Here is a 24,831-nt window from a genome sequence, read left to right on the forward strand (position 1 = left end):
TGAATTGATATGGTGGATAAAGCGACTAAGGCTCATACAGTATGCACCCCATTAAGATCTGAGACCTGATAATTATGTGTTCTAGAACTTGTACTTCCTGGGGATTAATGCCACCTAAAGATTCTACTGCCAGGAGGCTAAGGGGTAGTGCTGGCATCAATATGCATTATATGGGAGCATTTTATCATCTTCCCTGATTCTGTCATGGATGATTCATATACTTTTGAAGCAAGGCTCTATAATCACCATTAGTATCATCCTACCATGTCATTAATAAGCAGTAAACCACATACTTGTAACACGCATGCTTCCTCTTAGTGACAGATAGCGTTTTTCGACTTGTGGATGTCCTCGTGGGAGGTGAGAAACCAGCGTGCTCCCTATAAGGCTAAAATGGACCAACCAACCAACTACACTCACACGGCCTAAGCATCAAGATATTTTTTTATCAACAGTCAAGCAGCCATTTTGATTCATACTGGCACACCACCAAAGACCGAGTGTGTTTAGCTACGTATTGATTGATCATTTAAAAGACTAGTTTACTGGCTGTGTCAGATTATGGAAGCTGCTGCCCACTTTAAGCCGCTGAACAACAACAAATCCTTTTTTAAATACCGTCACAAGAGGAATGTGAAGGATTTGAAACAAGCGTTGGGAAGGCATTATCACGACTCAAATCACGTGTAATCATGCAGAGCCAGAGTCGATCAAGAATCTTGTGTTTCCGTCATTAAAACGACTCTTCGGTGACGCTCGTTAGGCATGACACCAAGCTTGCAAACTATCAAATGATTGTTGATGAAGCAACTGAGTGCAGAGAACAATAATTCAGTGTCTACGGGAGAGTTTTTAAATGGCATTAAATTGTGTTCCTCTCTCTTCCTTTTAATGTTGCGACAATACCCTGCGACTCTGTTTTCCACCAAACCCCTTTGTGTGCACATTTAGAGAAAGGGTTAAACGCAGAGAGGAGATGATGGACAGAGTAGGAGGTAACACAAAGAAGATAGGAAGATAGGAGGTGAACAGAGGGTAAACAGAGGAAGTCAGTGTGTAGTGACCCCAACGCTTGAGATTAAGTCATGAGTCACAGACTGTTTACTGTACACAAAGAGACAATGAGACAACACAGTGGGACGACATTATTTACTGGCACACTTATGAGACAAGGTCAATCAGAAACTGGTGATTTCCAGTAAGGAAAACAGAAAAAAAAATGATGTCTAAAGAGGATATATTTTACTGGGAGTAGAGCAAACAGCTTCTTGTGATCACAGTGTGCTGCTGAAAGGACAGGCTGGTGTGCAGACAATTAAGCCAATCAGTAACTTAACAGCCAGCTTGACAGGATGCGATTCTTGGATTTTAAGCTTCCTCAAATATGATCTGTGCCAGTTCTAATTAATTTTTAATTGCTTGACTAGCCAGGAGTGGAGTGCTAATCAAAGTGCAGTATCTCGATTTTGCATTTTCAAATTATAACACAATTTGTGTGAGCAAAATTGAAATCCAAGTGCACCAGTGTGGAACTGAGTCCAATTAAGAGATATCATGAGGTCTTTAGAAATAAATGCACAAACTGCAATGCAGCTTTTACTGCTACACAAGTTATTTAATAGCTAAATTGTGAGATTGTTAATCAGTATGAAAAGTATGCACAACTTTTTTTTTTTCCCCCCCTTTCAATATAAAACACTAAAGGATGTCAGGGTTCTGAATTTTTCTCTCCTGCATGTTTGTCTGATTCTTGGGCATTTACAGATGAGCAGATGAAAGTGTTGTTGTGAGACTGTTATGCAATACTGACTTGGCTCTCAGTGGTCACTCAACATCATGTCTGATTCTAGAGGGACACCCAGATTTCAGGTTACAGCAGTATCTAGTGGCTGTGACGCCTCATTGCACTTGTTACTCCCAAATCTGAATAGCAAACAGTCGGTTGGTCACAACGGCCTTAGCAGCGCCAGCTTACTCAGGCAGTAGTGTTTATGGTTTCATGAAACTAAGTTTCCTATTGATTGAAAGCGAGCACACATGGAAACAACAGGTGCACTGCCAGTACAAGAAAATATGTCTGTTCTTGTCTGGTGCTCAAGCCCCGCAGGGGCTCTTAGTGGGGTTGGTCAGCCAAAGGAGGAGGATGGGCTCCGGAGTTATTGATCGAAGCTTCTCATAATCTGTGAACAGGTCCACAGGTGCTGCAGGGCTGAGCTTGGCAAGGATGCCAGGGTGATGCTCTGAGTCTGACATTGTATTTGCCCTTCCTGCCGAGTAGTTTCAGCACCTTTTCTGAAGAACCATAGTGTACAGTGTTGCGTAAAGAAAACAGTTCATAATGATAAAAATTGTCCACAGTATTGACCATGATGGTTGAAAACACCCAATGTTTCTACAAATAAAAATGAAGCAAAATTGTTTAAAAAAATATTCAACATGAATTTTCAAACTTTTTAATTTCAAGTTCACTTTTTGCCATCTCAGTGCTCGTGTGTTCTCAGATCTCAAAGAAAGTCAGCATGCTGAACTTGTTAAAAGATCATTGCACTCTTTTTCTCTTCAGCTGAAATTATTAGTGCTACCCTGCAAGCAATGGCCTTGCCTTACTGTAACCGTGGTTTAGATTTTCTTGGGTTACAGCAGGCACCTCTAATCTTTTGCATTCCTACTAGCATCGAGTGTACAGTCCAGTCCATACACTGGAACACTGTGTCCACACAAGTTGCAGCATGAGCAGCGTGTTTGCACTGCCTCAGTTGCTCCAGCACGCCATCTGTGTCTACACAGGATGTGTTCAGACACAGTATTAAACTGTAGGTCGCCCACACTGCAAAAGCGCATAGAGTTTAACACACAGTCACTGTGATGCACATGAAATACAGGAATATACTCACTTGTCTCAATGTATGGCTCAAAAAACCAGACATGCCAAACCCCTAACAACCGCTTGACAGATGAGCTGGTATGCTTTGGGTTGTAAGTTTTCCTTTTTTTGCTACACACTTTGTTTCACCTTTCCAGCAGTAGGCTGATTTTCAAAATATCTCTAAAAATGATGTCCAATACATATTCTTACCTTGGGGATTCTTGCCTTGTTTTCATCATTTGAATGCTCACCTCTTTAACCGTCATATCAGCTGACAATGCCACGTCAGCTTTAAGCCATCTCACAATTCTTTCAACTCTGAGCCATATGTAAGGTCTTTTTGTACATGAACCATCATTGAAATGATCCATAACTGTCTCTGATGGAGCCTGTCCCAGCTGTCACAGGGCAAGAGGCAGGGTACACCATGGACAGACAACTATTCACACTCACATTCACACCTACGGCCAATTTAGAATCATCAATTAACCTATCCCGCTAACTGCACGTCTTTGGACTGTGGCAGGACACCGGAGTACCTTGAGAGAATCCATGCAAACATGGGAAGAACATGCAAACTCCACACAGAAAAGGTCCCCGTGGATTTGAACCCTAGCCCTTCTTCCTGTGAGAAGAGTGCCAACCACTGCGCCACCATGCTGTCCGTGTTTAAAGTGGCAATAAATTATTAACATGTTTTATTAAATAAATTATTTTTTTTTGGTAATTCAGCAACATTTAGGTTGAAAAGGATTAAGGTGGGGCACATATGCATGATCAATCCCACATCCGGCTTGAGAAAAATACTGATTGGGCTTTTAATTCAAATGGTTGTTGTTAATGGTGGCAGAGTTTGTTTTGCAATGCACAATGCATGCATAATCCACATTTGGAAGTGGCTGCCTCTTCATTAACAATGTTTAAGAAATGAATGTGAGGAAATCCATCATTATCGCAACTCGCAATCACCAAACCCTACAGCGGGTGCAAACTCATAATCTCAGGCAATTTGCATATGCAATTAGCGTAAGCTTCAAGGAAAGGATGTGACTGGCAGCACTGGAATGTTTTGCCTAGTTGATCTGATTGAACCCAATTTAGAGAGTAACCGTGATCCCCTTTATGGGAGCTGTTTTGCACCATTGTGTCTCCTTGGCCATTTTAAGATACTAGTACAAATAAAAGGTCACAGTGGAGTTTGAAAGCCTTATATCCTGGCCCTTTTTGCAACAAAGGTCGATTACATTCACTAATTTACCTTGACACACTCAAAGTCATCCCTCAGTTGTATGCCTGTTTTTAAGGACAGCTTTGCAGAATTGATGCAATGCTTAAAAAAAAAAAAAAAAAATAAATCCTTTTGCCAGCTCGATATAATTTGGAGTGGAGGCGCACACAGACAGAAAGAGGAAGCATTCTGTTTTTGTTCCATCTCCCGTCTGTTTTCTCTCTCTGTTTTTTATTTCTGCCACCCTCCTCAAGGTTATTAATCTGGCTGCAGGGTCAAAGTCAATAGCAAGAACATGACTGAAAGTTAAAGGTTTGTGCTGAATCTCTGACTGTGCATATGGGACATGATGGGACAGCCATGTTTCATTATAAATTCAAGGCCAATCTGTTCCTAGGGAGGCAAAGCAGGATGTCAAGGTAATGAGTTAATTTAGGAGATAAGGAACAGCAAATGTAATCTCTGAAATATCACCAGCAGCAAAATAGCTCCTTGAGCCTCAAGTCCATCGTATCAAACGGAGGGTAAAAATTTTTTACTAATTATCATGATAGTCTTTGCTCGAGGTACTCTACAGAACCGTAAATAAGGATAATCATCTTAACAGTATATGGTAAAGTTACCCTGAGGATTTTAACACTGATGTGAATAATGGATGTTTCAAAGCAGCATCTCACAATGACCTGCCACCAGGCTGTCCACTCCCCAGATGCCAGTTTTATTGCATGCAATCATTGAAGACTTGACTTTTATTTAGTTTTAAACAGCAAAAGACCTGTAACTGAAAGAGCAGATGGAGGACGCCTACCTCAGCCGCTACACGAACAGGTGAGGTTATCATATGAGATTGAAGGATTAGGGTAAACGACCACACCAGCACTTTTTAGATGAGGTCCTATCAATTTACAAGTTTATGAACTGCCATTTTTTTTCAGTATCAATCAATCAGACACCAGGAAAGATGTAAAGCAGGGGAACAGCAGCATCTCAAAGATGCGCACAAGGCATCCTTTGTCATCACTGGGTTAGAAACATTGGTGAAAGGTCTCATCACATACAGACCTTCTAAAGGATCCCTTGATGACATTTAAACCACTGTGTAAGCCTCATTTGTTAAGTTGTAGGGTTAGTGGTGTGAAGGGTCATATTTTAACCCAAGCCATGAGCCGAGTGGTTTTTAATGTGTGTTTTTAATTCAATGATAGTTAGGAGACAAATCGGCAAGTGAAAACGAAAGTGCTAAATGCTTAGCTCCCAAACACTAACCACATTCTTCTGTGACTCAGACACCTCCTCTACAACCTCCTAATACTGACTTTGTTTCTTGTGCCACACAAAAGACTCAGATGCCACTGGTACCGCATGGACATGTGTACAGACATTGGATTATTGAACACCCTGCTATGAAAAGGCATTGACCAAGAACATGTATAATATGGTCCAACCAAAGTGTACACTTCGAATATTTTGCTGGTTAAATATTCATGGATTCTCAAGTAGGCAGGCCATTAAATTAGCAAAATAAACAACCAGCAATGGACTGCCAATCAGTGATAGCTGATATATTAACCCCATCAGCCATCCCTAATGTTAAATGCCTCCATTTATGCAGCAAAGTGTGGAAGATAAACAACATAATAGAGAACAATAATTTCTGCTACTATCACAGACCCCAGACTACCCAGTACAACAACATTATATCAGATTTAACTAGATGCCTAGTTATTATCCCCAAGTGGGCCGGACTGGCCCCATGGTGCCGTGTTAATGAGTGTTTTTTCGTCTGACTGGGTGGACATGTTTGGAAGAAAGGCCTTCGTCTGCCCCCGAGACACTTGGCTCCGACAGTGAACTCTGTACAGAACGGACCTATAGGCCTCCACTGTGCCTCATCCTTCACGGGATCTGCAAACATGCTAGACTGCTCCATTTTTCAAGGATGAGGGGATTGGTAGCTGGTAGGGTAAACAAGAGGGTTGGAAATTGAGACCATTTACTGTTATATCTCTCAATCTTTTGCACTAGTCTTTTGCTGGTGGTGTTATTATTCCGCCAACTGACTCTTGCTCTGTCAGTTTGCAACAAAATCAAGCGAAAACATTCCTTTAGCTCAGGGTTTAATTGTATGCAATGTGATTTTTGAAGAGTTCTAAAAGGGGACCACTTCACCCTGGAGCAGGGACAGCAGTACAGACGAGAGCAGCTTATGAAGATAAGACGGATCACAGAACAATGTACGGCTCTTGCACATGTCAGCTACAGTACGGTGCTAATCGAAGAGGAAGAGCATGGGGGAGGCGGCTGGCATGACAATCTACAGCAGGCAGGAGACTTGGTTGCCATGGTGACAAACAAGGATGTTTGCATCAGAGGCAAATCTCAGCAGTCAGCAGCGGAGGGCACGCATACCATTCGACTAACAGTAATGGAGAATTGTCGGGGCCAGGGATGAGAAAAGGTGGGGTGAAAGGGAGGACTGCCTTTTCCTTATCACTTGGTGTTCCCTTGCAATTTCTTTTCCACAGCAGGTCTGAGACATGCACACACACACACACACACACACACTGCAGGAGGGGGGTTCCTCTCTAACAGGGAACCAGGGAGTCACCGGTTCAACAGCTAATGACATTCACTGCATTGCTGTGTTAGAGAGAAGAATGAAATCATCTTCACAGCTGGGTCACTTGACAAAATTAAGGCTGTAATGCTGATTATGTGCCTGTGCATTTATTCGGTTTAATCCATCCACAGTGAATTTAATGAGCATGCAATGACCTTGATTGGTAGCAAAACAATACAGCAATGTGACTCACTTCAGAGGGCTGCTCTATTTAGGCAAATATACACTCAGCTGACAGAGCAATGGAAAAGGAAAGAGGTAATAAGTTCTGTGTGTGTGACAACTACTCATATTTCCCAACACATGCTGAAATTATTGTGACACATTTTAAATCCATCAAGGTCATTTGTGTCACAGGCAAGGTGGTGTGGAGTGACACTGATTTTAATTGCTTGCTTGCTTTACCCCATCGTGCTGCTGTTTTTTTTTTGTTTGTTTTGTGGGTTCTTTTTTTTTTTTTTTTTTAAATACGCACTGCTGGGTGTCATATTGCTTTATGACTAATGCATCCTCCAAGGGCGCCCAGAAGCAGCGAGTTAACTGTAGCAGAGGCAAGAGGCAACTTACTGGGACATAATTTGATCTGCTTCCCCTCGTCTATCTGACATATTCCGGGGACACCGACAGAGGCTGGAGAATTGCGAGCTTGTACAAGCTGTAAAAACACAATTAACCTTTTCTGCCTTAGACAAGACTCAGTTTGTGTTGATGCCTGATTTGTAAATGTGTCACTTTGCTCAAATTGATGCGGTTGCCTTTGTAATACTCAGTTCACATTACTTAATTTCCCTCCCTGCCAAAAAGCAGCTGTTTTACTTGTGTATACTCATGAATTGAAGATGGACTGAAGAATGGACACTGGTAATTTGAATTCTAGGCTCATCTCCCTGTTGACGGGTACACTCATGATGCAGAGTGGCTAAATCATCACAAGAGCAAATGGGAACACCTCTAATCTAATCATTTTATGCAAAAAAAAGAGGAACAATGAGGGACAAAAAGACAGTTACACAATGAATAGCAGCTGGTTTGGTTATTACTGACATAAGCCTTGAGGTGGGGTGGTACTTCCTTCTTTAGGGCTCGGTGTGCATATGCATTTCAGGTAAACACATGAAGGATTGCTTTTTAAAAGAATGCATTATTAGACTTATGAAACATTGAACATGTGCTCCAGGGCCTCGTTTTATGCGGCGTGCCCTTCAGTAATAATTCATCTATACTTTCACTGGGCACAGGGGATGTTTCATCTACTTTGTACAGGGGCAGCTGGGGGCTCGGGAGAACTGACATGGAGCACACAGAGCAAGGCTTGTGTCCCTCAGCAGTCCCACAAACCCAAATGGTATTAATCTCTAATAACTTCCCCACACAGCACCTTCGGGCAGTGGCAGGAGAAATGCTATGGGTAGATGTGTTTCACCAGCGCTAAGTATGAATCAGGATATTAAAAAATTGTAGGAGGGCAAAAGCAATTTCCTCCTAAAGGGGATTTTAAAATTACAGTACTCAGACTGGAGGTAAGCCTTACCACTAAATCATTCTCTTCTTCTTGCCCCTCCCTTCCATCACCATCGCCAAGCATGTACACCAAAGATAACGTCTGTCAATGAACAGCTTTCTCACAGTCAGTCATGACAAAGTCATGAAATATAGCCTTCATAAATACACTTTCTATGGACAATTGTGAATTCAGGGGCAGGACTGGCTGTGACGGACATACATGAGCAGCCTCGGCATTATGGGCGGGCCCATCCAATGACATCACTGTTTTGTATCAGATGAGTTACTGACATGTTTTACAAGTAAGCACATTTAAGTCATACATTTGGTAATAATTAAGCTAAATGCCCAAGTCAGTAACAAACAAGCTTAAGCTAATGATTTGGCTATGCAGCAATAGAGGTGACTTGTCATGGTCCATCGTACAGTTTTAGTCTCTAGTGGATTAATGAGTTTGGGTTTCTGTCTAGGTTTGCTTTGTATTTTTAGATGTTTGAAGTTTTGTATTCTTGCTTATTTTCATAGTGTAGTGGTTAATGTGTTCATCTAACATATCAAAAATCCCTGGTTTGAGGCCAAGAGGAGAGAGAACTCTCTGGGAGGGTTAAATCTGATGTTTAAAAAAAAAAAAAAAAAAAAAAAAATCTGTGACCCCTTGTGAATCAGGGAGCAGCCCAAAGAATCTCTAATCTCGCTTATTTTCAGGAGCTGGTGCTAGATTTCTTAGTTTTGATTTGATTTGTTCATTTTCTTGAGCCTTTAGTCCTGGTTGTGTTTTAGTTCTAGTCACTGGCTGTAAAACACTCATCATCGCCCAATTCCCTCCCGTTGCCCTCATGTGTATAAATAGTCCTTTTATTGTAGCTTTCTTGTCAGATCTTCTGACAGAAATCCTGTAATTTTTTTTAAATTAGTTTAAGTTATTGTATTTAACCAAGGTTTACCTTAGCAAAACAAAACTGAATGAAGTCATTGTGATATTAGTTCATTTCAGCTACTCCAAAGTCATTCACTTAATGTAATTAAGCACATGTTCTGCAAATTGAAGCAGACATATCCAAAACAGCCTCTTTTTTTTTTTTTTTACTGGCTTCATTAGACACTATTCAGGCTGTGGTGTTCACCCTTTCTGATTTACTGCAATTCAGTGCCAATTGTCTTGACTGTGTTGCAGCTGATTGGTATAAATTTAAAATGTTGAATACAGCTGGAAGATTGGACCCACTGCTCAGGATTATGCACAAATAAGAATAGCTTTACTAGCTTTCTTTTGTGTGGAAAGGCCTCCATTCATGCTAGGTTCAGTTTAGCAGCTTTGCATGTAAGTAAGTAAGTCAAATTTATTTGTATAGCACCTTTCTAAATTAGGAACATGCAGTGCTTCACAGCAATAAGGAAAAATAGTAATAAACACACAAACCACAGGTTAAAAGCAAGCCTGTGCATCTTGAGCTGCTCTTTAAAAGACTCAGTAGTCTGCAGATCTCAGGTGCAATGGCAGAGCATTCCAAAGTTAAGGAGCTGCAACCTTGAATGCAGTCTCTAGTTTTCAGTCTAGAACGAGGAACCACCAACAGATTTTGGTCAAAAGACCTCAGTGGTCTGTATGTGATGTACACCATCAACAAGAAAGATAAAAACCAAGGTGGAAACTGGGAAACACAGAGCTTCCTAAAGAGCTTGACCAGGAAAAAGGTTTTTTTTTGTTTTTTTTTTTTCCAAGAAATGGAGATGTCAGTTTTAAGCACAATAATCTTGATTACTATTTTTGCCATAACCAAACATCCCTAATTTGAGTATTGCTTTCTTTTCCTGTTTATACCGGTTATTCCTGTGATTCCTGTTTAAGGCAAAATGTTGAAACACAATGATGCAATCCATGTGTCATTGCACTCTTTTAATCATGACTTTTAAAAATTGTGACTAACAGTAAAGCTCCCTGCATGGCCTTTTACGCAAAACAGAGTTCCAGTAATTGAATGTTGCAGGAAGCACCTAGCTGTGAGTGTGCATGTGGATGGCAAACATAAATTAGAGCAGGTGGCTGATAGTCATGATGACACAGCGCTTAAAATCATGACGGCTGAAATGGGCACAACCCAAAAGTATAAAAAAAAAAATTCTCATGTGGTACAGCTTGAAACATCACATACTGAATAAAGTGTTGTCTGCCCACTCTTAAGCACAATATTGAAGCTGCCTATTGTAATGGGATTATGTTTTTAAGCATACATGAGACTGTTTAGCTGCGTCAGTAGAATGTGTATGAGTATGTGTGTGTTTGTGAGACCGTGTGTGGATTGATCCTGTAATCTGAGTCTTATCTCGGTGGGTCTACAGAGATCAAGCAGTCCTGAGTCCTCTACACTCTGTCAAACAGAGCTTCAAATGAGGACTTAAGACCAAGCTAATTACCCCATTAGTGTCAGCTCTTTACAGCGATGCTCATAGCAGTTAGGCAAGGAAGAAAAACTATGACAACGACCTTTAGTCCCTCATTACAGTACACGACACAATTTAGGGTTGTATTAGCTTCAAAAAGCATTTTGTAAGTGACAAATTCAGGGAGCTGAGGTTGACTTTAACCTGACGGAATAATGAGACGGAGTTATTTATTGAAAAATGAGAAAAGTTACAAGATAACTCAAGCATTTAACACTTGTGATGTCCTAATTTGTCTCCATCAGGTTGACTCAAACTAAAGTAATACTTTATCTCTGATTTAAATAAGGCTTGTTTGGGTTTGAAAGTCTGCAGGGAACCTTTGGTGCCAAAAAACAGTTTAAAAAAAAAAGTCCTGAAAAGCATGCTTTGTCATGAACTGCTAAAGGTGTAACACGTCTTTTGTTTTTACTGAGTCAACATGTTACGCACCTAGTGCCAACACCAATAGGCTTATAAAGAGATCAAATTAACACCAAGCAGAACTGAGTTCAACTTATTGGTGTGGCCCTCCACAACAGTCCCAGTTTCTCATTAGGCCCCTTGAGAAAATTAATTGCCTGTTCACACTCTGTACTATAAAGGCGAGTCTCTTGTCTACAGCATAGAAATCAAATAACCAACCTGCCCAATGATCTGTTGAAGAAGCAGCTGACATAAATTTAGAGTAATAAATTTATATTAACATGTGTGAACTAATTTGTACTTTAGTTTCATGAAGACAGCGAATGCTGGAGAGAACTGTGCACAAGTTTGTTGGGTTTTATACTTGATGGCAGGAGTAGGATTGAAAAATGATGCAGCTGAACTTTTAGTTACATTTTGCAGACAGATTGGTCTGCCACTGAATGTACTGTTTTCATCCAATTTTAATTTCAAGAACTGTTCGACTACATTATCCATCAGCTTGATGGTATAATTATACCAGTATTATTGTTTTAACAGTTTTCTCTCAATATATTTAAATTATTGTGGCAGTGGCACTGTAAGGGAGACAGGATTATATTGTAAATCCATCAATAATCAGCCCCAAATTGCGTAATTATTGCAGGACAAAAGTGTAATATGTTACCACAGCATTATTCCCAGTCTTTTGTTTTTTTTTAACTAATATGTCTGCTATCAGTGATGAATGTGATCAAAGGATGATTATAGGGATGTCCTTGGAGAGTGGGAACACTAGTTATGAGGCATCCACCAGCATGACTCAGTCTCTGTGGTGACAGTGTTACTGTTCTGTGCACATCCCTGCTTACAGGCACCCACAACCAAATGGCCACACAGGGTCAAATCCTAAGCAATATTGTGTTTATATCCTCCATTTTCTGTTGTTTCAAACTGAACTAAAACTGCTTCACTGTACTGTCCTAGTGGCTCTACTAACTTTCCACTCCATCTTCTAATAAACTTGTCATAAGTGAGAGCTTCTGACCATGTGCAAAGTAATGCTGGCAGACGTCCTTCCATCCTGACAGCTTTTGGCTTTTTGAAAAGCTCACTCAAGATAATTCAGCCAAGACAAAAGGTTAGAGCCGCTCGGACATCAGGCTTGGGACTTTGGGTCTGTACTTCTCATTAATAGCCCTTTAACAATCCTGATAAAACATGACAACGCCTCAGGTGAAAGCTGAGTGGCCACTTGGTTAGATTTGGAGTCAGTGTGCCCTCACTTTCTTGGTGTAAACATGATCAGAAGAAAAACTGAGTTTTTAAAGCCAAAAGGTGAAGAACTCATGACCAGGCTGTGTCTTAAATTCATACAGCAGCACTTCAAAGAAAAGTTTTTGGCTCCAGATTGTTTGAAACTAAAGGTTTTTCAAAAAGATAGCATCAGTCACCAGTCCACGCTGCATCCGTCACGTGGACGTGCCCGGCTTCAGCCTGTCTGATTCAGTTAGTGATTATGAAATGGAGCATCTGCAGAAGCTCCCTGAGAGTATGTAAACATAAGCTCTGCCTTGGGGAATTAGCTCAGAGGTCATTTAGATTTAGGTGAGGAAAGCAAAGAGCACTGTTTCACTCACGCTCTTTCCATCACCTGGTAACAGTTTGCCACATCGGAGACTACCTGGCGTACATATCCAAACCTGTTGGCTAAACAGCAATACCTGAACAACCCCTCTTCTCTCTCCCTTTTCTTCCACTCCTACACCTCTGGCTGATTATGCCTCCTGAGATATTAGGTAATTTGGGAGCAGGCAAGAGGTGACAGGCCACCTTTTTTTTTTTTTAATGACTTGTCAGCAAAGGTACGCTACAATCACCATGGATATGGTTGACATGTTTGCTGAGCGACAGCAGCCGTCCATTACATGTGCAGTAGCCAATCGGCACTATCAGTAAACCCGTGGGAGGTGATAAGCCTTCTTTACAGCAACGGGGGTTCCCACTAATAATGATACCAGATAGGGACAATGCCAGCTAACATGAGGAACTATAATGGCATTTTAAATTGTATCTGCTCACTAGATAGGAACTTAAGCTTAAAAAACAAAAAGACTGCAACTTTGAAAAACAATTTATTACCACAAGTTTGAATAATAAAATCAACATGAGGTGTAGTCAGGAGAAAGTATTAGAAAAGTGAAGCTGAAGAGGCTGCTTTGCTCCCTTTTCGAATGGCATTACAGCTCATTTCCAATTCAACACCTTGCCTCTCTTTATTTCTTTATTTCCATCAGGACTGAAAGATGGAGAAGAGTGGAGAAAAATATACAGATAGGGCACCGGGGCTACAGCCTGCTTATTTTATCTGATGGAGCGAGGTGAACAAACGGAGGGATTAGCTTCCATGGGATAAAAGCAGCTGCTCGTCTTCCGTCTCCATTTCCCTCCCCTCCTTTCCTCTCCTCTCCATCTGCCCACACATCCACACTGTGGTCTCCCCTCGCAACAAAAGATGTGTTCTATATGTTGCTCACTATCTGCACTCCACCCTGCATCTACAGCAGTTTCTGAGCAAGCACTAAAAAGCCTTTCAGTGCACATGGCAACGAAAGGCGCGCCAAAAATGGTGTTAATAAGAAGGGTTGGGAGTGAAGTGTACTTCCCCTGTGACACCCTCAAAACACCCACCCTTCCTGATTATGTCACCTAGAAACAGATCCATCACACACATCCACCCCACTATGAAAACACACTACAAAACAAACGAGATGCCTCGATTCTTTGTAACTTCTGGGGTAGCCCAAAGCAGAAGCGTGGTCTCTTACCTGGCAACAACAGCACACCTTCAGCTCCAAATCGGCTCACCCTGTCGAGGAGGCGCGCTCATCTGTAGTAGGAGTAGGAGGTCTTGTAGAAAAAGTGTGTGTGTGTTGTGTGTGTGTGTGTATGTGATGCTGTAAGAGAGAGAGAGAGAGAGAGGGAGAAAGGGAAAGTGAGAGGTGGAGCCTAGCTGAGAGGAGAGAAAGAGGGCTGGATGATGACTCTGTCTGCCGTCTACATAGCCAGTCTTGTGGGAGTAGTGTGGATGGCGCTAGAATGTCTTCTGTTCAAACACAAGAGGCAGATGCACTTAATGCAAGGTCTGGAGAATAAGCCTGGGGCAGAGAGCAGGGGGGGGGGGGGAGAGGTGTGAGAAGACAGGAGAGACTCTGGGCTGTTTAAGCCAGCTTCGTCACAAGGCAGTTCCTAGGAATCCCTCCAGTAAGAGGGACACTGCATCACTGAGTCCTTGGCTGTGATTGGTTGAGTAGTGGGGAGACGTCAAGTATGGTGGGCAATGCTGTGTAACCTTAGCTGACCCTTTCAATACATATTAACATGTCCTGTCTGTGTTTTTCACCATTCAGGGCATATGTCGCCTTCAAGGTCACGTAAAAAAAAAAAAAAAAGAAAGAAAAAAAAAAAAAAACTCCCCTAGGATCCTAAGAACCTCAGGAGCCCTTCTATGTGTATATGTGTTTTTGTCAGAACATAGTAAGTCATGACCTGCCCTTGCGTATGAGCAAACACATACACAAATGCACACAACATCCAACAAGAACTCGAAGGGAGGAGGATTTCCCCAGAGGAAGGCTGAGCCTGCCAAGAGAAAAGCCATGCGAACACCTGCAAGGACAAGCTTTCATTAGAGTGATTGAATATGTTGCCAATCCGGCTTCAAAAGCACTGAGGTTGGATTGACAACCTCAATATAATTTACTGCCAGCTTTTAAACTGACAGTAAATTATATCATGACATTATATATATATTTAGATTTTTTTCCATTACTACTAAAAAGTAATTAAACTTTGTGTTGTTTACTGTTAATAATTTGATAAGACCAATTAGTAATTGATTGGTAAATTGTCTATAATCATTGTCTGAATTGTTAATGTAAAGTTGCACCAGATTTTTTTTTTTTTTTTTTTTTTAACTTTGCAAATAGTAATAGATATTCGGTATTGTATCTATAAAATTATTTGGATGGCTGTTAGAAGGTAGAAACTGATGTTTTTATAAAGAGCATTCAGATAGGCAGGTCAGAGGGCTGTTTGGTCATGGTTAGATTTAGGAAAAGACTGATTTGGGATTAAAATACACTCTTCACAACATTGTCCATTACTATTGTGCTTAAATTATGACATCAAGGGGTCCTGCTCAAGCTTCCATATGTAAGGAGTTGAGATTATTCTCACAACTGTTGCATCTGATGCTATGGCAATAGGAACGGCTTACTGATCAGGTATGCTATAGTTGCACTAGGTAAAACACTTCCTGTCTACATACACAGAATTTAATTACTACAGTAACCGCTTACAATCAGAGTCCAGCCAGAAACTCAGACATGAAACAGAAATTTGGAAATTCCTCCAATAGTGATGTAGGTGTACAAGGATTTAACTGCAAAATGACACCAGAGCTTAGCAACCTTGCTTTTGTGCAATCGTCTTGCAATAGAAAAGTGGTCACCCAGAGGCTGACGGTGTTACATGCTTGACCTCTGGGTGACCAGTTCATCACTACAAAAGCTTCAAAAAATAGATAAAAAAAAATAAAAATAAAATGTATATGTTTACAGTGCATGCATTTTATATTCATAAAAAAATGGATGTGTTGGTAAAATTCATGTCTCAACACATACATTTTCAAAGGTGAAAGTGCATGTGTTGATCACTTTGCTAGTGTGTCTCATGTGACATAACATTCACGACTATGGAAAGGGGCTTATAACGTCATTTTTAGCTACCTCAGGTAGAAAATGAGATTTTCCATCAGCTGCGAGGCTTGAATAAAATTGTACAGCTGCACTCAAAGGTTAGCCAGAAACTGATGGGCTGCAGAATGAATAGAGCTCTCTGTTTTATGGTTTCCTGTAAAAATATAAAATCAATCCAAGGGACATGACTGAGGTGCTGCTTAGGAGGAGCTCTTATGTATATATTGTAAAACCTCTCAGACATGTGAATGAAGCTGTCATTAGCGCAGACATCAGGGACCTTTGTGATTTGCTCTGATTACACAGGTTCAGTTTACTGCAGATTGTTTTCTTCAGGTGGCAGCACAACCTCTCAAGTTCTCCAAGTACTCCAGTTCCATCCTACAGTCTAAACACAGGTTAACTGCAAGTTGCCCATAGGTGTGACCATGGCTGTAAAGGATTGTCAGCCCCTCACATGGCTTTACTTATCAGGTGACCTGACCCAGATTATTCCATCCCCTCGCCTGATATCAACTTAGACTGCAAAAGATAGGTCAATACAGATAAAGGATGCATGCACGGATGGATGGAAGAGAAAATAATTTTCTAAAAATATAATTTACAATGAACTGTCAGTCAATTCTATAATGCAGCTTTAAAAAAAAAAATAGAAAAGCATGGGTTCACTTAGTTTAATTAGTCAATTTGTATTTTTGTAACTGCTAAATGATAGTGTCGTATATGAACATGAGCATATTAACATTAAACCTATGATAGATCTATTTTATGCCAACTCTCAAAAGGTGCAAAATTAGGACTAAGGACAAATGCACAACCAACCACTTTGTTAGGTACACCTGTTCAACTGCTCATTAATGAAAAAAAAAGAGCAGGACTTATTAATTAAAATCAACTTTCATGAGAAGTCTTTGTTTTATTGTTTGTATAGTCATCCAAATCCAAAAGATTCAGTCCTAAAAACTAGAAAAGGGCATTTGACCCTGTAAATATTCTGCAGCACCCTGCAGTCATCACATGTTCCAGCACTAAAACATTACCAGCCTCTCTGGCATACTGTTGTTTTTATTTCAAGAATCCAATAATCAATAAATGATTCAGAGACACATAATGAAATATTTTCATGCACAACAGTGTGAGCACATCCAGGACCTGGCCAAAAATAAAATTTAAAAAAAAGTAGGCACATACTCCCTTTGACTGTGTGTGAACATTTGCTGTTCCTAGCTTCTCACATGTCATTACTTCATGTTTTTCTTTAACATACGTGACAGTCAAATGAATATTTTTAGATTTTGGACTGTTTGACAAACAAAACAAGGCATGAGGATGATGTCTGTGACAAACTACAACAGATGGCGGCACGGACAGATGGATGGACACTTAATTCATCCTAAGGCAATTTCACGTGTCATTGCAGCGCCGCAACCAAAGAAAAAATGCAGCTAGAACCACAATATACTTTAGATTGATCAATGTATACACTAAAAGGCCTGTGGAATTGTAGACAAAAATCAAGCAATCTGCAGATTGTTGATGAAAATATTAACTGCAAGCTGAGTTTTTAGTAGTTAATTTAAGATAATGTTTATTCATCACATGCACAGTTATACACAGCACAATGCACAGTGAAATGTATTTTGCACCTGCAGTAAAGTGGCAGATTAGAATTCCCACCTTTGCATTTATATACCTACAACACCCAGTCAGGTTGCAGGTTGTATCCATGTCTGTCTATACTCTAATAAGATAAAATCTGAGGTGCCCATCTTAGATTAAACATTTGTCAGACGTGTTGAAATCTTTTTTTGCCACAGTGAGCTTAAAAACTGACCAACATCAAATCCATTCATCCGTGAGTCTACAGAAACTGAAACAAAACAGAAATTCCCATGAGGAGTTTCTGGATATTGTGTTGAAGAGTTGAGTAATTACCAGAAAAAAAATACTGCAAGCTGCAAGAGCTACCCCTCAGCCTCTAGCCAGTAGAGTCTTTAGGTGGCACAAATCCCCTGGAAGTACAACTTCTAGAACACATAATTACCAGATCTTGATAGATCTTAATCTGCATATAAGCCTTGGTGACTTTATTCACCATATCAATTCAAAAGCAAATAGCTAAGTAAGAACCAGGAGTAAGAATTGCTAAAAATCATAATAAATGCAAACCACTGAGAATACTGTAACTTGTGATTGGCATTATTGTCGTAAGAACTAACTTTTTTCCCCCAAGATTTTTAGTAGATGCATCAATGGTGAGAATCTGAACATCATTGGTCAGTCATTGGTCACATCATTCTCGAGTTATCATTCACAAAATTGAAATTGGCCACCCACCCAACGGGCGAGGTGTTGACAACACCAACCTGACTTTTTACACTAAGGGGTAAAAATGTGTTTTCTAAGATCTCAGTGACCTTGTCCTTGGACCACCAAATTCTAATCAGTTCATCTTTAGGTTTAAGTGAACACATTTGCCAACTTTGGGGGGGCGTTGTTATTGGCAGAGGTGGCAAAAGTACTGACATTCTGTACTTAAGTAGAAGTACAAGTACTTATGTTAAAAAATACTTTAGTAAAAGTCGAAGTACTGGTTCAACTTCTCTACTTAAGTAAAAGTAAAAACGTACAGGCTCTGAAATGTACTCAAAGTAAGAAAGTAAAAGTAGTTCTTTGGAGGATGTTTCTACCTGCTATTTTTGTGTAAAACTAACCGAACCTTATTATACATTATTGTAATAATATAAAATAATATTACATGAGAATACAAACGTTATTCCAATCTAAATTTTAATTCTAATGAATGCACTCAGCTTGAATCTGTTATGTAGGACACAAACTGTTAAAGGGAATTTAAACACAGCTCTATTCTCTGTGTCCTCCATAGTAGAGGCTGACTGTGCCTCCACCTAAACACCAACATGAGGATACTCAGGGGTTACAGTGGGATTCAGAAGGTGGAGGAACCCTAAGATCAGCTGTAGTGGTTCTGCATGGGGAGAAGAAGCACAGCTTTCTATTGTGAGCTGCAGTAAATGATGTTGGTGTGCAGGCTGTGATCAGCTGACCTGCTGCTGCTGCTCTGAGGTTTACTGCTCTGTGTGGATGAAGTGAACTCACAAAGATGTAACCCAGTATTTCACAGCTATCTGAGCTGATCTCCATCCCCTACACTGACAGCATACAGGCTGTAGAAATGTTGGATTCAGTGAATGAATCTCAGCATCAGCAGCTTTGATTCAAACTCATCTCTGCTGCACTGATGTAACTCTGACCATGAACACAAACACTGTGCTCCAGTCCAACACAGAGCTTTACTGTAAATACAGTACAACAAGCTAACCTAAACTGCAGTATTTTCATACAATCTTTGAATTACACAAAGTCAGCATACTTCAGTTTATTTTCCAGTCCTTACCTTTAAATCTAACCTCTCTTCTTCCTCTCCTGTCCTCTTTCTCCATCTCTGAGTGAACTTCTCTCTCTTTGCTCTCCCTGAAATGCAGCAGCTCTTCTTTTAGCTAGCTGTGTAACAAACTGCACACACTTTGTGTGTTTGCTGATATTTGTTGAGCATTTAGAAACGCTGCATTTACCTGCCACACGTTACTCCCTTCATGCTCGCTCCTCTTCAGTAGCGCTAGCTAAGCTGTTTATGTGCCGCAGCGCAACTTACGGACTCGGTCCGGCCCGCTGTGACCCCTGATTATAGTGCTATAAATGATACATTAATTATATGGGTTTGTGTATTTAATCCCTTTGTACGAGATAAGCCCCGGTGATGGAGGATACGCAGTACGATTGTCTCTTATGTGTTATTATTCCTCCGTTTAGGCTCAGATCGTTTGATGTTTGACGGCGCACTGACCGGAAATGCAAACTTCTCTCTGACGTTAAAATAACGAGTCTGTTTGAAAATGTAAGAAGTAGAAAGTACAGATACTTGTGTAAAAATGTAGGGAGTAAAAGTAAAAAGTACTCAGAAAAATAAATACTTAAGTAAAGTACAGATACCTGAAAAATCTACTTAAGTACAGTAACGAAGTATTTGTACTTCGTTACTTCCCACCTCTGGTTATTGGTATGTCATTACTATCAATTGAGCTGCTGATAGGGCTTCTTGGCTGTGACCTGCCTGAGGATCTCTGGCTCCAGCCTTTTTAAATTGCTGTTAAGGATTCTTTTATTCTGAAGGGCTTTCTTGTAAATTTTATTATAGATACCTTTGACTTTATTTTTCCCCTCGCTTACCTCAATTTATTCTTTTAACTTTTAAATTTTAAGCACATTTTAATTTACTTTTTACTATGAATTAATTGAATCTCATTTTTATTTCTTTTTTTTTTTTTTTTTATTTTGATATTTGAGTTTTGCATGGACTTAATTTTAACTGATTTTTTTTTTGTAATCTAGGCTGTTTTTTTTGTTTTTGTTTTTTGTTTGTTTTTTTAAATAGTCCACTATCATTATTACTATTAATACTGTCTGGGAAATGATTGCCTCTTGTCCAGGGGAACAAATTTTGAAATTTAACACATTATGGGCAAATAAGAGCTTTTTAGTAATAGGTTTATCTGGTTGCATAGCACTGAAGCTGTTTAGGAAAGTCATACACAGAATTGTGTCTCATTAATACATTTTCATATTGACAGAAACCTGTCAATATGAAAATGTAAAGTCAGATATTCACTTAATGTGTTAGCTAACCGAAGAAAACAAATCCCCCTCTCAGTGAAGCCTCCTGCCCTTGCATGTTCCTAGACAAGGCTCTGACCATGAGCTGTGCTGTGATTACTGGTTTTAATGGCAGTTTATCTTGAAATGTTGTTGGTTCTTGGGGAAGGGGGGGGGGGGGGGGGGGGGGGTCAACTGGCACACATACATTGTCAACAGCAGGAACGCCAGCTGCATCCTCCCTGGTCCTGTTCAGAAATAGCTTGGCCCCAGTTGTAGCCCTGGCCCTGAACCAGCCAACAGCCCCCACTAGACAGGCAGCAGGCCCCACTCCAGCAATGTGGCTCACAGTCTTCCTATTCTAGAGGACAGAGGTGTCTCTGAGGCCTGGAAACAACAGGGCAGCAAACATTTCTGACTCTTTGCTCTACAAGCAATGTCCTCTGTCACAGAGCTTTTCATCTAATGGGCTCAGAGCAAAATCAAAGTGACAATATTAATCATGTGATGTGGAAAATAATTAGGGGGGCAATAAAGGACCGAGTTAGTCCCTTCCCCCATGTTCCAACATACAGCACATAACTCATTAATGCTTGGCTCACTTAGTGTTGAAGGGGGTACTGGATGCGTTTTGTAATGCGGCCATTAGCAGCTAATTACTTAACACAAACCTGATATTTAGCAACAATTACAACACAGGTGTCTTTAAATAAAAAATAAAAAAATCTTATATCTTCAGTCCAGTCTCAGACTCATAGAAACTGAACACGTTTCAAAAAAAGCTTATTTAATAAACATTAAGTGCAAGGACTTATAAGTAAAACACTAAAAAATGTCAGAGGTTACCCATCCTTATTTAGTCCAAAAAAAGCAGATAGCTCTTTTCAAGGCACTGAAGCAGAAAAAGTCCTGTTGTCAGTTTCTCCCAGTTCGTCTTCTTCCCTCATTAAAAAAAATGCCACAACGCCATTAATTGTTTTCATTTTTCCGACACGGCCGGTTGCTGATAAGCAGTATTCTTCAGAGGCATTAGTCATCCACACCTGGCTGTGTGGATCAAAATCCTGCTATGGTCTAATCAGCTTTCTATCAGTGTGTGATTCATATAGGAGAGGCTTGCCCTGCCCTGTCTGTCTGCATCCTAGCATGGTGCCCCAGGAAGCCTGGTGTTTCTCTTGTTTACAGATCGACAGCGTCCCTGGGAGAAGCTGGGCGACAGCCTGTGACAGACTGATGGATGAGGAGACACTCATGCGCCACTGTGTCATCCCTGCACTCTCCACCCACTCTTCACTCACACTCGACTACCAGAGGGGACGATGGAGATGTGCATTTGGTCATGCATGTAGATCAAGCTTAAAGTTGCACCTTTTCCACCAAACCATGCAGAGAGGAGCCTGATGGGTAAATAGTGGGCAACTGTCAGCTCACCTGATTGTTAACAGCCACATGACAAGGGCAGATCTGCTGGAGATGACAATCCTCAGGAGCAGGGAAGAGCAGACAAAATGGGCGACAAGCAGAGGTGACAGGACACAAGGGCACCCAATGAATCTGCATAGAAATGAGGAAGCTCCTCCAGAAATGACATCTTTCAAAATCTTGCAAAAAAAAAAAAAAACATACAACAAGAGTTGCTTGTCAGAGAAAATTGCAGCCTGCTCAAGAAATACACTGGAGGGGGAAAAAAAAAAAAAAAAGTTTAAACATTGCCTGCAGGTATTGCACATAACTTAACTGATTCCTTCAGCATTTGTGATTTGGGAAATTCCTGCACACAATTACAGCAATCTAAGCTTCCACTGCTGTTTCAGGAAGTCTTGCTAGCATACACAAACAGGCTTAAACAAAGTGAAGTTGAAGGGATCAAACATGGATCGCTGGCTAAAATGTAAATCTATATCAAGTAATCCTCAGACAGGCACCGGTAACATCACTAAGGTGAATCAACGGTCCAAAAAAACAGGCTCAGAATACACAGCATGTTGGGCAGCTTATAAAATACACAGTGCTGAGTTGCTGATATGATCAGAGGTCAGGAAAAGAGCGGAGCATGCCATAGAGAAGGGGAAAGAATGGCAAAAAAAAGAGCAGAAATTACAGAAATGCAAGTCTGGAGGAGAATGACAAAATACAATCTGAGAGGAGGACACTGTAACCTTTAGTTAAGCTAACAAGTAGTAGTATCCTGTGGGCTGTGAAATATGAATTTTAGGGCCTGATGAATAATGGTCATTGAGTCATCAACTGCCGAAGTATAATAAGGCACATAAACAGCAGGTTTATGTGCCTTATTATTGAGGTTTACATTCAGAAGTTTACATTTAGTGACTCAAATGACAGCTTGCTGGAGATTTACAGCCACATTATTTGAGGCAAATTCAAAACCAACAAATGGTGCTGCTAGCCATCATTGCAACTATATACTTCACTTGCAAAGGATGACTGTCATAGGTCATTAGCTTCTTCAACATTTATATAAAAAAAAAAAAAAAAAAAAAAAAAAAAAACACACCTAATTTTGTGTATGTCCCCATCATTTTGTCAAAACAATTCTGACTCATCTGGGCATGGATATGAAACTCTAGGGGTGTATTATGCTGTCTAGTACCCAAATCCCAGAAGCAGTGTTTTCGGGGTTGGGGGTGGTTCTCCCATAAATCAGGCTTGTTTCATCCCCATATGCTCAATTGTGCTGGGATATGTGAAGTTTTGATGTTTAGTGGGGGCTGTTGATGGAGTTAGTGCTTTGAGGTCTTTGCCACTGTGCTATTGAGCAGTTGTGACAGGGTGCCATGTTCTGCTGGGGTATGCTGTTGATGTTCCCATGGGGGAGTGTCTGCAACAATGTCTAGATGGCTTGCAAATATCCACATCCAGATGAATGCCAGGATCCAAAGTTTTCCAGCAAATCTCTGCTATGTAACACAATGTTATCTACTCTACCTGGCTTTGCATTTGAAGGCAAACTAATGTTACTTTGCAGAAGCCCCCAATGGAATTTCTGTACAGATCTCTGCTTCGTGGTCCAAGAAGCTTCTGCTATTTTGACAGGTCAGTGAGGGTAAATTCATCTAAGGCATCGCTGACTTTCAAATTCACCTCAAATGTCTCTACAACCCCGTTCTCTTTTTCTCATCTCTGTCAACACGTACAGTTTGTAGCCACACTTAAAATTGTTGTCAAAGCTCAAATGAGAAACAGGGTAAAGTGTGCACGTCCTTCAGGGGTTTCTGTAACTTATTTATAACTTTAGACCAATTTTCATTTACATTGCACTTATAGAAAAACACAAACACACCGAGTATTCACTGAAAGTCCAGGCAAGAAAAAGTAAGCCAGCTAAGCCAGCAGACATGAAGGAAGATTTTAGCAAGCTGTTGAGATTTCTGCTGCTGTTTGCTGTTTGTGGGTCTTTTTTATTGTGAGAACCAAGAACTGAAACTGATTCCAAATTGTCTAACCCGTTACAATCATATGCAGTACCAGTCAGTACCATTCATTTCAATGGGTGAGTGTGTCCAAACTTTTGATCGGTGCTGTACCTCTAAGGTATCCAGTCCTTTAATCACTGTTGGCATGGTTTTTGTGACATTTCAAAATAATCACATCAAACTCGAGGCAATGGAGACCCGAATTACAATCAAGCTTTGTTTCTACACTGTGTTCAGACTCAGAGATAATAAACCAGTCACACAAACTCAAAAGCCATCTAGGATTTTTTTTTTTTTTTTGGAAACAGAAAATTGATCAGGAGTCAATAAGGGAATCAATAATGAATTGGACCTACAAGCAGAATCGATGATGGCCCTGCTATCTATAAAATCTTGTCAATATCCATTCCCATTTAAAGTCATGTGGAAGTTATGATGACTGGCTCATGGTTCACACCAGCGACGAACAGACTATTAGTGATGAGAATCCACCCAAGCATGGGGTGACTGACTGTGAAACCGAAGGATACTACAGAGTAGAGTGGAAAATGTCAATCAAAAAGTAGGCCCACCCTAGAGCTTACCCAGGTTTATCCGCATTTTGACTCTAACACAGACAAAAATTTACAAACATGACTTCAAGTTTTATTCAGTAAGACTTGAAAGTAGTTGCCGAGGCCATAATCTCATCGGGAAAGTGTTTACTGAGGGTTATGGGTCAAGGGAACTAAAGGCCATTTTCCCAGTTTTACACACCTGCCAATCTTTTTGAAACCAAAAGTTCAACCAGACTCACCTCATGCTGACATTTAAAAAGAATACAGGTACAAGGCACTTCCACAAGGTTCCACCATGTTTTACAGATGACTGTAGACACTCACTGTTGTACCTCTCTCCTGACCTCCTCCATACACATCGAC

General features: G+C 40.5%; 1 protein-coding gene across 2 annotated transcripts in view; it reads right to left on the bottom strand.

Moving 5' to 3' along the window:
* The window catches only part of syt1a (synaptotagmin Ia), a 188,629-nt gene extending 174,677 nt beyond the window's left edge, over positions 1-13,952 (bottom strand). For both annotated transcript variants that reach the window (XM_030720632.1, XM_030720629.1), the window contains exon 1: positions 13,872-13,952. The gene's annotated coding sequence lies outside the window, so the exon portion shown is untranslated. The remainder of the gene's footprint in view (positions 1-13,871) is intronic.
* Positions 13,953-24,831: the final 10,879 nt, after the last annotated feature.

Source organism: Archocentrus centrarchus, chromosome 23 (assembly GCF_007364275.1).
Source record: "Archocentrus centrarchus isolate MPI-CPG fArcCen1 chromosome 23, fArcCen1, whole genome shotgun sequence".
Taxonomy (NCBI): domain Eukaryota; kingdom Metazoa; phylum Chordata; class Actinopteri; order Cichliformes; family Cichlidae; genus Archocentrus; species Archocentrus centrarchus.